Source organism: Haliotis rubra, unplaced genomic scaffold (assembly GCF_003918875.1).
Source record: "Haliotis rubra isolate DU_JTF1 unplaced genomic scaffold, ASM391887v1 Scf1678, whole genome shotgun sequence".
NCBI classification, from domain to species: Eukaryota; Metazoa; Mollusca; class Gastropoda; order Lepetellida; family Haliotidae; genus Haliotis; species Haliotis rubra.
Genome location: NW_025765645.1, coordinates 79,978 through 95,261, shown reverse-complemented (window position 1 = coordinate 95,261; position 15,284 = coordinate 79,978). Strand labels below are relative to the sequence as shown.

The window sequence follows — 15,284 nt, the reverse complement described above, 5'->3', positions numbered from 1 at the left end:
TGCTAAATCATTTCATCACTGTACAACCACTTGACACCCTACTTGAGATATTCAGTGACCATCTGTCCTCAACTGCTTACTTTTTCATGTCTTTATTCCGGTCAGACACTTCTCTCCCTACATAACGGAAGCTGACCATTTGGGACTATACATTCAACATCACATTGAACACTATCAACAACCATTCCGTGTACATATTACAGTCTGACCTTTAAATTACAATAAAACAACTTGAACTGGCTTACTCTGCGAGCACAGGAAGCCACACACAGGAAGCTGAACAAATTAAGCCTCCCAGGTTCGCACAAACTGACACCTACTTGAACATATCTGTACACGCATATGCATCAGTGATACAAATGACAGCATTAAATACTTAAAATGGTGGTCAGTTTTAATGACTGGATGGAGGTGCTTTTAACAAACATAACACCTTACACTATTTCATCCAATCACAGCTGTGACATGTGTCCTCAGTTACGGCTCAGCGAGCAAGCGATTGTGCTCTTAGTGCACAGACAGCGCCCCATTCACGCTTATCATATACGATGGTGCATGAATGTTAACAGCTACAATCGTTTATTGTTCACAGATATGTAAAATAAATACTCAGAACTTCGGAGTTGTTCCTTGTGTGACAGCGTATTTTAAACTGGTTAGTGATTTGATTTAACCAAATGCGCTCTGATCTAACTTTTGACCTAATAAATTGCAGCTAAAATCCCCCTCATAGTGTGATATTGATTCTACGTTGAACACGTTTGCTGTGTGAACACTCGAGTTCACTCTATGTGAACACTCATAAAATAATTGAACAATAATCAGAGCCCACTAAGGTGAACCTGAAGGTCACGCACGCACACCTGGGCCTGAAGGGGACTCCTAACGAGGGTGGGGTTCAACAATCGATTAGGTCACACAAAGGTCACACCTATGTTACGTCATAAAAGAAAATGGCGGTTATGGGCCACAAAGACAAAAATTGTAATCCTAACACTTCGGGTTTTATGCCTACAGCATAAACTTGTTTTATCAACATTGAAGAAGTTGGTGAGTCAGTAATGAAGCATACAACTTCATGGTTAACACACCCATCTTGATACCGGTGTAAGAATCTACATCGAAACGTCTTTCTATGCAATAAAGAGAAAGTTTTATCCATTACAGAATAAAAGATCTGAGTAAATGAAGCCTGGTTCACGAGTCTTTGATAACAGAACAAAAGCTAATACAATCATTTTCACAGACCACAATTAATTAAATAGTAATGCAACAGTATGTCACAAAGCCAGTGCATGTTTCTCTCACTGTATTTGTACTGGCGCTCCTTGTTGTAATAGACTGCCTCCGTGGTGTAGTGGTTAGAGCGTCCTCTCGGAGAGCGGAAGGTTAAGCCTGGGCTAGTACAAGCAGCCACACATACATACCCATACATGTCCTCATATGAGCAAAATACTCTTAGGTACGACGCTAAACCCAATTTCACCTAATTTCAACTCACCCCACCTATTTGTAATGCTTTTGTTTTGTGTTGTAGCAGTTCGGATTTATTTGTAAACCTAGTTTATTTCATAATGCAATTGCTTATTGTATAACAATTCTTTTGTCCTCATTGGTTTCACAGCGAGTCTTTTGCCTACAGACTGACTGACTGAGGTTAGTTTTACGCCGCTTTTAGCAATATTTCAGCAATATCACGGCGGGGACACCAGAAATGGGCTTCACACATTGTGCCCATGTGGGGCATCGAACCCGGTCTTCGGCGTGACGAGCCAACGCTTTAACCACTAGGCTACCCCACCGCCTCTTTGCCTACAAAATTGAAGACAACTTACATATAATGTAGGAAACTGACAAGTAAAATATGTATCAGAACTAGTGTTGCAGAACAAAACTGATTTATTGCTTATTTTGTTTTGATGCACATTAGAATCCTCTCTCAACCTCATCATTCAGTGCCAGAACTTGATAGACTTCGCATTCTCAGACGTTTTGAGGCACCAGACCGAAGACGATATTCTGATATTGATCTTGTGAACCGTGCTCTCGCATACACTGTGTATGAAAAGGAAAATAGAAGCATGGTGTAGTTTGTTAGACATCTGAACGGTCCCTTTCCTGATTACTTATCGTGTTTCAACGGAAACAACATTCCACTATATTAATCACATTATATGAAGTAAATTCCAATGGAATATGACACCATGTACAATATCACAGGTTAAATAAGTATACAAAATATTCAGTAAGCATTTCAAATACTTTAAATTGACATATTCACAAATTATTTTAATGATCAATTCAGTGTTGATATACATTGGACTAATTACAGATATTAAGAGTGATTAAAAGAGGTTTACAAAGTGTTCTATGACACTGTCATTTGATTCTGAATGTACAGGATTTTGATTTAGTAGGAATTTGACATACAAAGAAAGCATGCTATTGTGACTATCCTAGAAGTACAGTGGACTCTCTAAACCGACATCTCTAATCCGAAATTCCCTGTAAACTGACATATATATTTGGTCCCTATATAATATAATATAAGAAATTCGCTCTAATCCGACATCCCTCTATCCCGAATTCCTACACCCAAACCCGGTCCCAAAACATGTTTTAAGAGCAAATTGACTCTCTCTTGCTTTGTACCTGAAGTCAGTATTGCAAGACAATACAAAACATGAGCTTGACAACTGTAGGCGCGAGGTTAGTATCACTGTCTTTCATTGCTGTCCACAATATTGTATTTGTAATTGCCTCTGAGCTTGTACAACTACTCTGTTTCGAGCAGCTATTGTAGTGAGACGTCGTGCGTTGTAAACTTCCTTATGTTTATGTAATTGCTGATTGTACAACATTTCTTTCTTTGTCGGTTTTACATCGAATTTCCTGTACACCAAGACTCTGGGTTAACGTATTGGTTTAACTTGGGAATAGACACGTAACACAATCAACATTTGTCTTCGACTTACTGGTTGGGGCCACTTTCATTTGTTGTCGTTCTGCAACAACAAATTCTGCAGTCAGCAGAGTGGCTGAAAAAGAAAAAGTACGCCTAAAGTGAAATTCAACTCGGATATCCTATCAAAGCATACGTGTAACACTGTAGCCAGTCAGATCACATCCAAAACACACAATAGCATCTGTCCGAGTGTTAGCAGGAAGTTTTGTTATCATTAATACAGATCCTTGGGCTTTACATTCAGATAATTGAATCGCATTGTATAACACTTGAATATGGATCTTCGGATGTACATGGTTCTTTAAATGAATTAAAATTATGCAAAACATAAGTCTTCAATGTCTTCTCACATTGCGCTTGTGACTTTAGTTATATTAAGCCACGAATAGAGAATGAAGCTCAAATGAAGCTGCAGTCTTTACACGTGTGACCAAGACGAAACAAGTAAAGTGTGTAGGACAAGATATGGTACGTGGTTTTGCTCTGCCTCGTGCTCGGCACTTATGTGATGTACTAGAGACTGGATGCCTTGGAGTCGGTAAAATGTGTCCGAATATGGTATCATTTTGCGCTGCGACATGGTATGTCACTATGTTAGTGTGAAGAGAGAATGTCGGTCTGTAGGGCATTTGCAGTGGTATCATGATTAACAATGGGTGGTCAGTGTAGATTTTAATTTGGACTGAATGTTAAATTAAGTGTCTAAATCTTTCAGAATCCTGTTACCTTATCTATTATGACAATGTTAGTGTGGAAAAGAAAATGCTTATCTGAAGGGCGTTTGCAGCGGTATAATGAGTAATGGTGGTCTCTGCGAACTGTAGATTTGACTTTGAACCGAATGTTAAATTAGGTATTTCGATCTTTCAGAACCCTGTAACCATTTTCTATCATGACATACCAGATCATAAACACATCAAAGCAAATGTATGAACATTGTACCAGTTCTTATAGTCTCGGCATTATACTGCGTAGGTGTTAACACAAGTGTAAGTATACATACCAAGAACTATCAGGAGAAACAGCTTCATGTTCGTTGATGAGATGTCCCAACAAAATCTACAGCAAGGATGGAAGTGATGCTCCTGGTCTCAACCATGACTTTAAATATGTTTTCCAGCCACAGAGAAAGTGTTTATTGGTTGCAGCTGGTATTCAGGTAGATCCTAAAAAATGCACGTGAATATTTTACTGCTTTCCTTGATTAAACACTGATTCAGGTTTCATCATAAAAAATATCTACATTGTATATTGTGATATTGTGGGGTAGCCGAGTATGGATAGCATTGATTCATAGGTCATGTGGGCTCTGCTTCTGGTTCGCTCTGAAAAGTCAACGATGATGCTAAACTTGCTCCTTCTTAATTCAATATCCAATGTGGATAATTCAGGTGATTTTTTCCTTGTGCTGTGAACGCAAATATATGCAATTGAAAACTGGACATAATCGTAAATTCGAAATTGGGCAGTTGTAAGGAAATGCATATACATGGTATCTTTGGAATGCAAACGTCCACTCTTTAAACCTATTGTTAAATTGGCCTGGTCACGATAACCTCGGAACTAGTTACACTGTTTAATCCTAATGAAAGACAAGATCATTCAAATATGTTTGAGGAGACCGAATAACACAGACAAACATACATTACACACACGCGAACACACACACGCACATACCAATAAACATACTCATATGAGAGAAGTCATTTTGGAATCATTAATGAACGTCTACATATATTTCAAAATGAATTTGATGTACAGAAAACCAACAGTGTTTTTGTACACTATCAGAGACCACATCTCCTTTACCCTTTGAATACACAATGTACGGTTTTCTGGTTGGGGAAAACATAGACTGAAAGTTCATGAACCAATAATTATCGAATTTAATTTACGAATGACTTTACACTTAAATGATACGAAGGTGTCATCGTGCTTTTGTCGTATTCATTTCATGTATTTGTTGGTCATTTTATGGAGTATTAAGAATTACTGATGCTTTTATGCTGATATCTGAGACAAACTGAGGGGTACGTTTATTAGCTTGTCTAATATTTAGAAGCTTCAATTACCATGTCGTACAAGCAGCAACACCATAAAATGCATTTATAATCAGTTTATGTGCTTTGCATGATTACTTGGGTAAAGTTGTGAATTTGAACTCAAAAGTAATACTTTGAATAGCTGACATCCCAAGCTACTCTGCAAATACATTGTTATGTGGCAAATTTTTGAACCAGGAAGAGTGTTCATAGTGTAATCTACTCTTTCCGATAACAGTCGGGAGGGGTAATGCTATGCCATATCTCGACTTGTGCTACGTTTAGATGGAGAGTTCTTGAGGTACCACGTAGTACCGAAAGCGCACGACCATGGCCATCCCAACATGGTCCATGGTCTTACCAAGAATATATGGATGGAGAAATCCCGAACTGTTAGCCAATATATCGGGGGCGTGCTTCTGCCCTGTTCATATCATATTACATCACGAAATGCGAGATTCTTTTACGGACTGAAAATGAGGGGAATCTGAGCAAAATTTGGGAATCAACGTGAGGCAATATCTAAATGATACTGACTCATCATGAGGGCTGAAGTCAAGCCCATTTCGACAACCAACAATGAAATATCTTGGCATTAACTCACTCAACACGCCCGTATTATTCAGTGAGGAGATACCATCTTCAACAAAAAGTAATTTACATGAAGTAAAGTGATAAATATAAGTGTCAAAACCCTTTCACATCAAGAAGAAAGGGATTGTACAATTCCGACTATATCGTGTGCACGTGTATCAGTAAGCTTCCAGTGATACAGCCAACTAATCCTAGCAGTATAAGATACCTTTAAGTCGTCTGAATCAAAGCAAAATAATTTAAAATATCTATTAAAAAATCCATCCATGGAACTCGAAGGCAAAGGATCACTTCAGCTTTTGCTGAGGAATATGTAGTCAGCTCCAGCCCTTGTCATCTACATTATAATGAGGTTTTATCAAACGGAGCCTTATATATGATATGATTATTGAAGAGGGCGTCATGTGGCAAATGTTCAAAACTTTTTCAAATCAGTGTTATTGCACTTAAAGCAACGTTCGGCTTACGTGTTGCAAGGTGCCGATGTGACGTTAAATATTAACTCACTCACTTACATTTGCAAAGAGTCAGTACCTGGTAGCACAGGCTCATTTTTCTTAAAACACTTATAACATAACCGATATTTCATGATGTCCTATAAACGCATGCTTGTCAGCTTCAGAATCGTTGAATTCACCCCTGCTAATAGCAGATGTTTTATGGTTATTGAAATGCTTTCTTTCTGAGAGAGAGGCCAGTGAAGTAGCCTAGTGGTTAAAGCGTTGGCTCGTCACGCCGAAAACCCGGGTTCGATTCCCCACATGGGCACAATGTGTGAAGCCCATTTCTGGTGGCCCTCGCCGTGATGTTGCTGGAATATTGTTAAAAGCGGCGTAAAACTAACCTCAGTCAGTCTCTGTGACAGACCACCTCAGCTGTTTCATATTTACATCTATGCAGTGATTCAGAGTGACAAAACCCCTCTCCGGCTGTACACAAAGGGATGATTTCAACTTTCCAATGGTCAACCTCCTTTCATGTCGAGCAATATTCCAACACGTTCGGTTTACGTTTGCAAGTTGTCGATGTGACGATAAAATATTAACTCACTCACTCACTCACACAACTTTTAGGTACTATCGAGCGTGCTCTTTTTATGAAGTTGTTTGATCTAGGATACAACATTCAAGGCCTCAGGAAAGCTTTCAAGAATATTTATGGTAGACATGTGGAGTAAATTTACAAATTTGATGCATCAGTGACAAAAATGAAGTCCGATGCATTGCCCTAGTTACCTCTTATACCACCACAACTTACGTTCCCGAATTATTACAGGTGAACCAGTGACTAGACTTAGCATATGTTTATGACAGGTGCTACCGGTGGGGCAGGTATACAGGATACACTCACCTTGTGCAAACACTTGGATTCATAAGTGATTCATAAACATATGCTCTGGTCATCGTATGACATGGTGACAATCACTGGATTTGTTTACAAACAGCATCATGCATCTGCAATACTGCTGAAACAAATATCTGCTCATGATATAGTCAGAACTGTACAATTGACTGACTCTTCTTTCTTATTAATGTTGAAAGGGTTTTGTCGCTTCTATTTACATCATCTATTTACTCAACGTGTCATATTCAGTGACCCTTACGTCCGAAAGCAATTACCGGATTACAAAGTGTATTTGTATTCACCCAAGTGGTGATGTTTGGTGACACTTTTAACATCCGTGAGAGATTTGTAATGAGGTCTTAATTACCCTAACAATTAATTGACACTAGCTGTGAATTTCTGTTGAGATGTCTCTTGCTATTTTGCGTTGCGGTTCTTCTGCTCGAGTGATTAGATAAATTATCCTAATTAGTTGATCAGGTAGAGGTGTGTTTTTTCCTCTTGATTACATATATCATGTGTTGAGTTGACAACATTCCCTTTGACTTTTACCTTTCTGGTTAGTTTTCACTTGTGTCCTGGTATGGGTAGTTGTCACAATGACAGGACTTCTATAAAGGAAAATTGGGGCCTCGTCCGGGTCCATTTTTGTTGTTCTTTAACATTAGGTCTTGTTTTTATCTGATTGTGTTGGGATAAAGTTATTATACCCCTGCTACGAAATAACGGGGGTATATAGCGTTCATTCCGTCCGTCCGTCCGTCCGTCACGAAACTTTGTCCGGAGCATAACTCTTAAAGTTTACATGCTAGGTTCACCAAACTTCACACACATGTTAATCATTACCCATTGATGTGCCCTTTGCTATTTTATTTTTTTAGAATTTTGTTTTATTGCTGTTTCCATGGAAACATGACTTTGTGCCAAATGTGTTTGATGGTTTTGTCCGGAGCATATCTCTTTAAGTTTACATGCTAGGTTCACCAAACTTCACATACATGTTAATCATTACCCTTTGATGTGCCTTATGCTATTTAATATTTTTCAGAATTTAGTCTTTTTGCTATTTCCATGGAAACACGACTTAGTACCAAATGTTTTGATGGTTTTGTCCGGAGTATATCTCTTTAAAGTTTACATGCTAGGTTCACCAAACTCACACACATGTTAATCATTATCCATTGATGTGCCTTTTGCTATTTTATAGTATTTTCAGAATTTTGATTTTTTTGCTATTTCCATGGCAACACGACTTAGTGCCAAATGTGTTTGGTGGTTTTGTCCGAGCATATCTCTTTAAAGTTTACATGCTAGGTTCACCAAACTTCACATACATGTTAATCATTACCCATTGATGTGCCTTTTGCTATTTTAAATACTTTTTCAGAATTCGTTTGTTGTTTCCATGGAATGAGTGTGATGGTTACCTGGCCACAGCATATCATCGAAACTATACATGCTAGGGTTCACTCAAACTTAATACACAAGTTAATCATGACCCAAAGATATGCCATGTGCTAAAAATAACAATCTTCATCTACGTCCACTTCATTTTGTGCAACAAGTTCAATTGTATGTCAGGTTTCCACGGAAAAAATAAATAAAAAATGTTTCCATAAATTATTACTGTAATCAAGTACATGGCAAAACTATTATCTAACATGTATATGATGTTTAGTAGAGTCAAGGAGAAAGTCTTGTAAACTTCTGATCCTTGTCACATTATATATATCAATATCAGTCATTTCCATGTCCCCCATGCATCCTGTTGGAGGGATAGGGTCTGCCGACATGCTAACAGGCGAAGGCGACCTCAAAAAAGCACCTAATACAACAACAAACATTTCCATGTCCCAAAGTGGGAAGTGGGGGTATGTGAGCACAGTGTTGACTATGGCTGCTTCAGGTAAACCGTCAGTGTTACAAAGTAAAATGTTACAGAATTGGCTGACAAACATGATGCTTCCCTTAGACGTGGGATTAAGTCAATGAAATAAAGAATATTTTAATGGATGTTTTGTAGTTGAATGATGATGAGGAATCTGTAGTTGAAGACAATCCAGTTTAGAAAGGCAGAGGTCGAGAAACTTCATGGTTTACCTTTTCAGTTGTATACCAAGGAATTTATAGAGTTGGTATTTCAGGAAAAATAGTGAAGAATTAGAATAGTAATCTACGAGGTTAGAGTTAGAAGATAAGAGACAGGCCATAAGTCATTAGAAGCCAGAGCTGAGACAAGCCAATAGTCGTCAGATAAGGTCAAGATAGATGGGTGTTATCGTTCTTTGCCTTTGTTGATGATGTCAGATGAAGGAGATTCTTCAACCAATTTGCAATTAAATTGAAAAGCCATTCCACTGCATTAGCTTCACCTCCATTGCATTGTAATCCTCATTGAATTTGTAAATCCTTGGAAGCAATTCTCGACTTTTTAGTGCAATTAATGAAATTGTTAACTGAATAACAGTTCTTTGCTTTAGTTTGTTTGATTAAAGATACCTTTGCCTGCAGATTTTAAGGCAACTGAGGCAACTGGCAAGTAACATATGTATTGGTCCTCATTAACTCCACATAAATTATTCTTTTCCCACCTATTTCAAATGAGAAACATCTATAATTGCAAACTGTACAAACTAATAAAAGTGGAATAAATATATTCGAAATTTCTGCTGAAATACACAAGACATTTTGTAATGCATATGCCAAGAAGTGGCCAAATGAACGTCTCTACCCACGTCTAATTCTTGCTTTTTTAATCAAAATCTAAGATCTTCAGATGAAGGAATAGGTATTTCAATATAAAACTGTTCAGGATCTTTTAGTACTGTAAATTTTCATTTAATTTTTATTTTAAAAGAAATTGATTTAATTGATAAATAATTGATAAATTTTGATTGATATATGTTGTAGATAGATGTATTTAAAATGATTGGTAGTTTAGATTAGCAACTTAGATTGTTAGTGGCGGTATCCTCGAGTGGGGTTAATTATTGTAAAGTATTGTCCCCTGAAAGGATACGTTAGTCCCGCAACATTCAAAGGAAATTAAAATTTACCAGCTGTTGTAAATGTAGTATTTTTGACATTTTAATTTCGGCTAAATTTGACTACAATCGCCAGCCGCTGAAGAGTTTATATAAATCCAGCTAGGGTCCATGCAGGTAGCAAAAGTACTGTAAGTTCCCATGGTCCCTAGTGTGGGATGATCAACCTGCAGTTGCTTTGTTTTATATTGTACTGTTGTCTCAAGTGATATTTTTATGATAGCGTACCAGTTTTAAATTAAGATTTGTGATAATCTAGTATTTCACTGTACTTCGGATGACAGGTTTTAACCTTCTAAATTTATTGATTTTACTATTGATATAAATGAAATTGTTCTCGTCACGATATGGCTGCAATATTGCCGATGTGACGCTAAATATAAACTCATTCACTCTTTAGATGATATGAAACATTCATCGCTATTTGTCCGCAATATTGCCTATGCTATGTAAAATTATATCTCACTGACATGAAACAAATAAGTTGCATAACTGAGAAGTACCATGATAGACATCGTAGTTTCAAAGTTCAGAATCCAATGATCATCTAATTTAATTAGATAAGTTAATGGAAATGCTATACTAGCTCCCTTTGTTACTTCAATATCCAATATTCATCATTTAGGTGATTTTTGTGCTGTAAACGCAAATATAGTTGATTGCAAACTTGACAAACTCATAAATTTGAAATTGGCAGCTGTATATATATATAGAAGCAAAAAGACGTCAGTACGAATTCAAAATTAGATAGGCACTGTAATCAAATAATTGGGCAGAAATGGACATAATAAGCGGATCAAAACATATCTTGACACATCAATGAATAACTCAGCACAATTCCAAGACATTACGTGAACGTTTGCAGTCCATTCAGACTCTTGACTGCAGTATCTTTGAGTGTGACCACCACGAGCGGCAATAACTGCTAAACAGCGTCTATGTATGGAGTGCACCAATCGATTGATGAAGGCCATTTGCACCTTGAACAATACACTGAGAAAAGGCCTGGCGCAATAAATCGGCTGTGTTCGGCCTTTGGTATGACATTATTCAGTCTCCTCTGAATTTCATCCCCAAGATGTTCAACTGGGTTTAAATCCAGGACTAAGGGCTGGTCAATGCATAATGTTGACACCGTTCTGCTTGTAGGAAGTCCCGTGTAGCTCTGGCAGTGTGGAACCCGGAAGCGTTATCATGCTGGAAAATGTTGTTCCAGTGACGATCGAAATTTGGTATGACAAGCATATGGGGTCTGAGAGCTTGGTCGATGTTGCTCACCGCTGTGATACCACCTCCTCTCCCTGGACCACGGTTCTGGAACACCAAAGGACCCACTCCCCTGGTTCAGGGCCTATTCCACCCCATACCATGATGCTTTACACCTCCCATGAGTCTCTTTCCATAACACATTGGTTTGAGTAACGCTGACCTCACGTCGTCGCCATATTCTTGTTCTGCCATCTGCAGTTGATACACAGTACCGACTCGCATCTTTGAACAGAACAGTTCTCCATTGCCTGTATCGCCAGTTTTAGTGTTGTAGGGGCAAACTGTAGACGAGGGGTGAGGATAGGTCTACGGCAATGAGGTTCCTGCTGTTAAGATTTCGGCGTACTGTATCAGTACTGATTGGTCTTCCGTGTGTTCCCACCGTCTGGCTTGGTGTTTCGATGCCTGCATGAAGGATTCTGTATTATGCTGTCGCACAAGATGGCGGTCTTGTCGTCTTGTGGTCACCCTTGGTCTGCCAGTACGGGATGATCATTTGTGGTGTTGGTGGCCCGGAAACGTTGCTGCAGCGTGATATGGTCCGAATGTTGACCTGGAAGTGATTGGCAACGGCTTGCTGGCACAGTGCGGCAACCTTCAAGCGTTCTTGCAGTGCCTGGTTCCTCTGAGCTGTCGTGAGAAGGGGCATCCTGCTGACGTTGTAATGTGAATGTTTCAACCAGGTTTGAGGGTGGTCCTTGTGAACAGTACGTGCAGCTTGAGTTGCATGAAAAACATGGGAGAACAATTTACCACCATCTCTGAGATCAGGATTGCGTTTTTGGAGATGACATTTCCTGGTTTCCATTCTAAGTTTGGGAAGGAATGTCTTTGCTCTGGTAAAGTTGGAGATGCTGTCAAAAATATACAATCAATACATTTAATGAGTTTATAGTTATCCGTTTTTCATGCGAAGGATAAACTCCTAACTGACGTTTCTTTTGCTACTTAGTATATATACATAATTTTTGCAATGCACAGGTCAGTTGGCTTAGTTCTTAAATTGTCCTGGTCACGATAGTTCAGGAATTGATTACATTCTGATAGATCGACAGTGTTTAACCCTCAGTGAAATACAAAAGTGTTCAGAGAATATTGAGAACACCGATTGGCACAGATATACACACACATACATACATATACGCATTCATATGCATATGGTCATACACATCCATAAACACATACACGCATATTACGCACACGTGCGTTATACGCACACGCGCGCGCATATTGTACATCCATACGCTACTATTGCTACGCGCGTTATTGCTACACACACACACATAGCTACCTACACACACGTACATAGAGGAAGGTAGTGGAAGGTCATTGTGTCAATCACTGGCTTGTATGGTCTAGATGCGACTGTTTACAGACCGTCGCCATGCGCTCGGAATTTAACAACTAACAACGCTACAGTAGTGAAGTATACGACTTTATGGATAACTTCTTGTTTGTTGGATAGGGCGACGTTTCGCTGTAGAAACAAGAAGTTCTTATCGACAAAATAGTATGATTAATTATAGACTCACGAATTTCTTAAATGTCGTTAAAACAATTAACTTTACAGTATCTTTTCGTTGTAGTGTTTATGCAATATCATTCATCGGTCGCGTATCAGGAGAGAGATTGTCAGCTGCTTATTATTATCATGTACGTAAATAAGGTATTAAACGTTTGAGCGAAGTGTAGCCTGAAATGTCGTTCCTAACAAAGACGTTCTCTTCCATGAACATCTTCTCGTTGTAAATATCTTTGTGACTGCATTTGTTATTCTGTACAAAGGGACCTTTTACATACTGCAAGGCAGCCAATAGCGTCAACACACACATGGCTGCTTGGGCTAATTGAATACGTCAGAATACTTAAGAATGTTAAATATAAATGGAGATTTTTCTCGAATCTGTCAGTTCACCAGATGCAGAGCTCGTGAATTCAGTCATGAAGATTCTCCTATGCTTGTCCTGTGGCGTGGCGACAGTCGGGTCTCAAAGTAAGTTTCAAACTTTTTATTGAGTGGACATGCATACGTTCTCCTAATGTTTTGTAACTGCTGTTGTTATTGACATGATGATGTATATTACTATCATATTCATTCACAGACGTCATGCTTGTATGTTCTAAACCAGTAAATGTGTTTTAGCGGAATCATGAACTTGGGTAGCACAGTGATAGCCTCGTGGGGTCTAAACTCCCAAAACTTGGGTTTGACTCCCAACATGTGTACGAAGCTTGACGCCCATTCACAATGCCTTTCGTCGTTATATTGATGGAATATTGTTCCGTTGAGTTGAACAGTTGGTTTGCTACACTATTCAAGAACACTTCTCTATTTTAGGGTAAGTAAATGTAATCGCAAGACGCGACAACAATGTTAGGTAAATCAGTGTTGTAAACTCCCCAAAAGTTCAGCCAGACAACTGGTCTGGTAACTCTCAAAGGTTACCAGACCGGTTGGAAAGTTGCCAGTCCAGACTTATCTGGATTAAGAAAAATAAAAAGAATGTAAATAAGTGGATGGAACTGTTTAATGTCAGGTTATAGTCACAATAACACATGTTTTCAAATCTGTTTCAGTCAAGGCTTTAGTCAAGGCTTTAGCAGTTTAGTCATCATATTCAAAGTCAGATTCGTCCAAATCTGAAAAAACAGAATCATAGTCTGAATCTGAATGGGGGGGGGGGCGGTTTCAGAACTTCCCCCTGCAGTAGGCACTTCTTCAGCTTGAGGCACTTCAACTTCACTCAAATGATGCTCTAGAGTATTCAGTGAAACTGAATTCCTGACCGGCTTTGACTTAGGCAAAAACTCAGGCCTTCTAGATTTATTTGTTCCACTTATGTATAGAGTGTGTTGGGTCAAAGTCAACAAATTGCCTTTGAGTGAAGTTGGATTGTCATCAAGAGTGTCATTGATGAGCTGCTTAGCTTGTTTCTGTATTGAGACTTGGTGAGTTTCATTTGTGAAAAACCTCTTTCGCATTCAGCACTGGAAGATGGTAGAGAGAGAATCAAATCTTTTACCTCCAGGATGTTAGGACACCTCACTCTGTGAAGTTTGTTGATTGTGGCCCAATTCAAGTTAGCCTCATGGACCTGATCACTGAAAAATAATAATGACCAAATAATGACTTTGTAATGTTAAATTCTAGACATTATACGAATATGAGCTCTCACCAGAGTGAGATAATTACAATCAGTAATTACATGGTATCTGGCTATCAGCATAACTCAGACTAATTTCCTAACCTTTTATACAAAGCCTGTTTCAGGGCTGTCCATTCTTCTTCAGCTGCAGCTAGGTCCACCCCTTTCCTCTCTAAGATGTCATGGAAGTGATCCAACAATTTCATGAGGCAATCTTCACCAAAATCTGCAAACATGAATCACTTTAAAGTTTTTATTAATCCTGAACTGAAGTCATTTGTGTCATCCATATAAAACTGATATCACTATTCTGCCTAATTACATCATGAAAAATCAGGTAATACTTCACAGTTTTCAATTATGGTAAAAACAAGTATATTTATAAGTTATCCTATTCAACACATAACAAAGATACAAAAGTCATAAGCAGATAATTATAATACCAAATGGGAAAAAAGCTGAACATTTTAAGATGTTTCCACCATACATGTTACAGAACATTTTTGCATATCATCTTTAATATTTACTAGTAATAAATTTAGTCAGACAACATGCCAAATTGGAATTAAGTGAAGGGATAAAGTACATTAAGTAAAGACACCTCATTGGTACTAAGTTTGGGATAAGTTCAATAACTATTAGAATTCACATCAGTACTGAACAACACACTAACACACACCCTTAGCATCTTCAGAGCTGGTAGGCCAAGAGTTAAGATCAGCCAACTTGGTTGCACTGAAAATACCCTTGTCAAGATCATCAAATCTTCTCTGAAGGCAGCTGACTAGACCTTTAATTACTCTGGCTGACTGTGCATTATGTTCAGATGTATTTCCTGTCAAACTTTCACCTTCAAACGTGTCTGAGGAAGCAACTTTTC

The 15,284-nt window shown here is 38.4% G+C and overlaps 1 long non-coding RNA gene across 1 annotated transcript; it reads left to right on the top strand.

Moving 5' to 3' along the window:
* Positions 1-380: 380 nt before the first annotated feature.
* On the top strand, positions 381-13,718 carry LOC124272238. The gene is made up of 3 exons (XR_006897290.1): positions 381-391; positions 6,752-6,761; positions 13,637-13,718. It is a non-coding gene; the product is annotated as an uncharacterized LOC124272238 (long non-coding RNA).
* Positions 13,719-15,284: the final 1,566 nt, after the last annotated feature.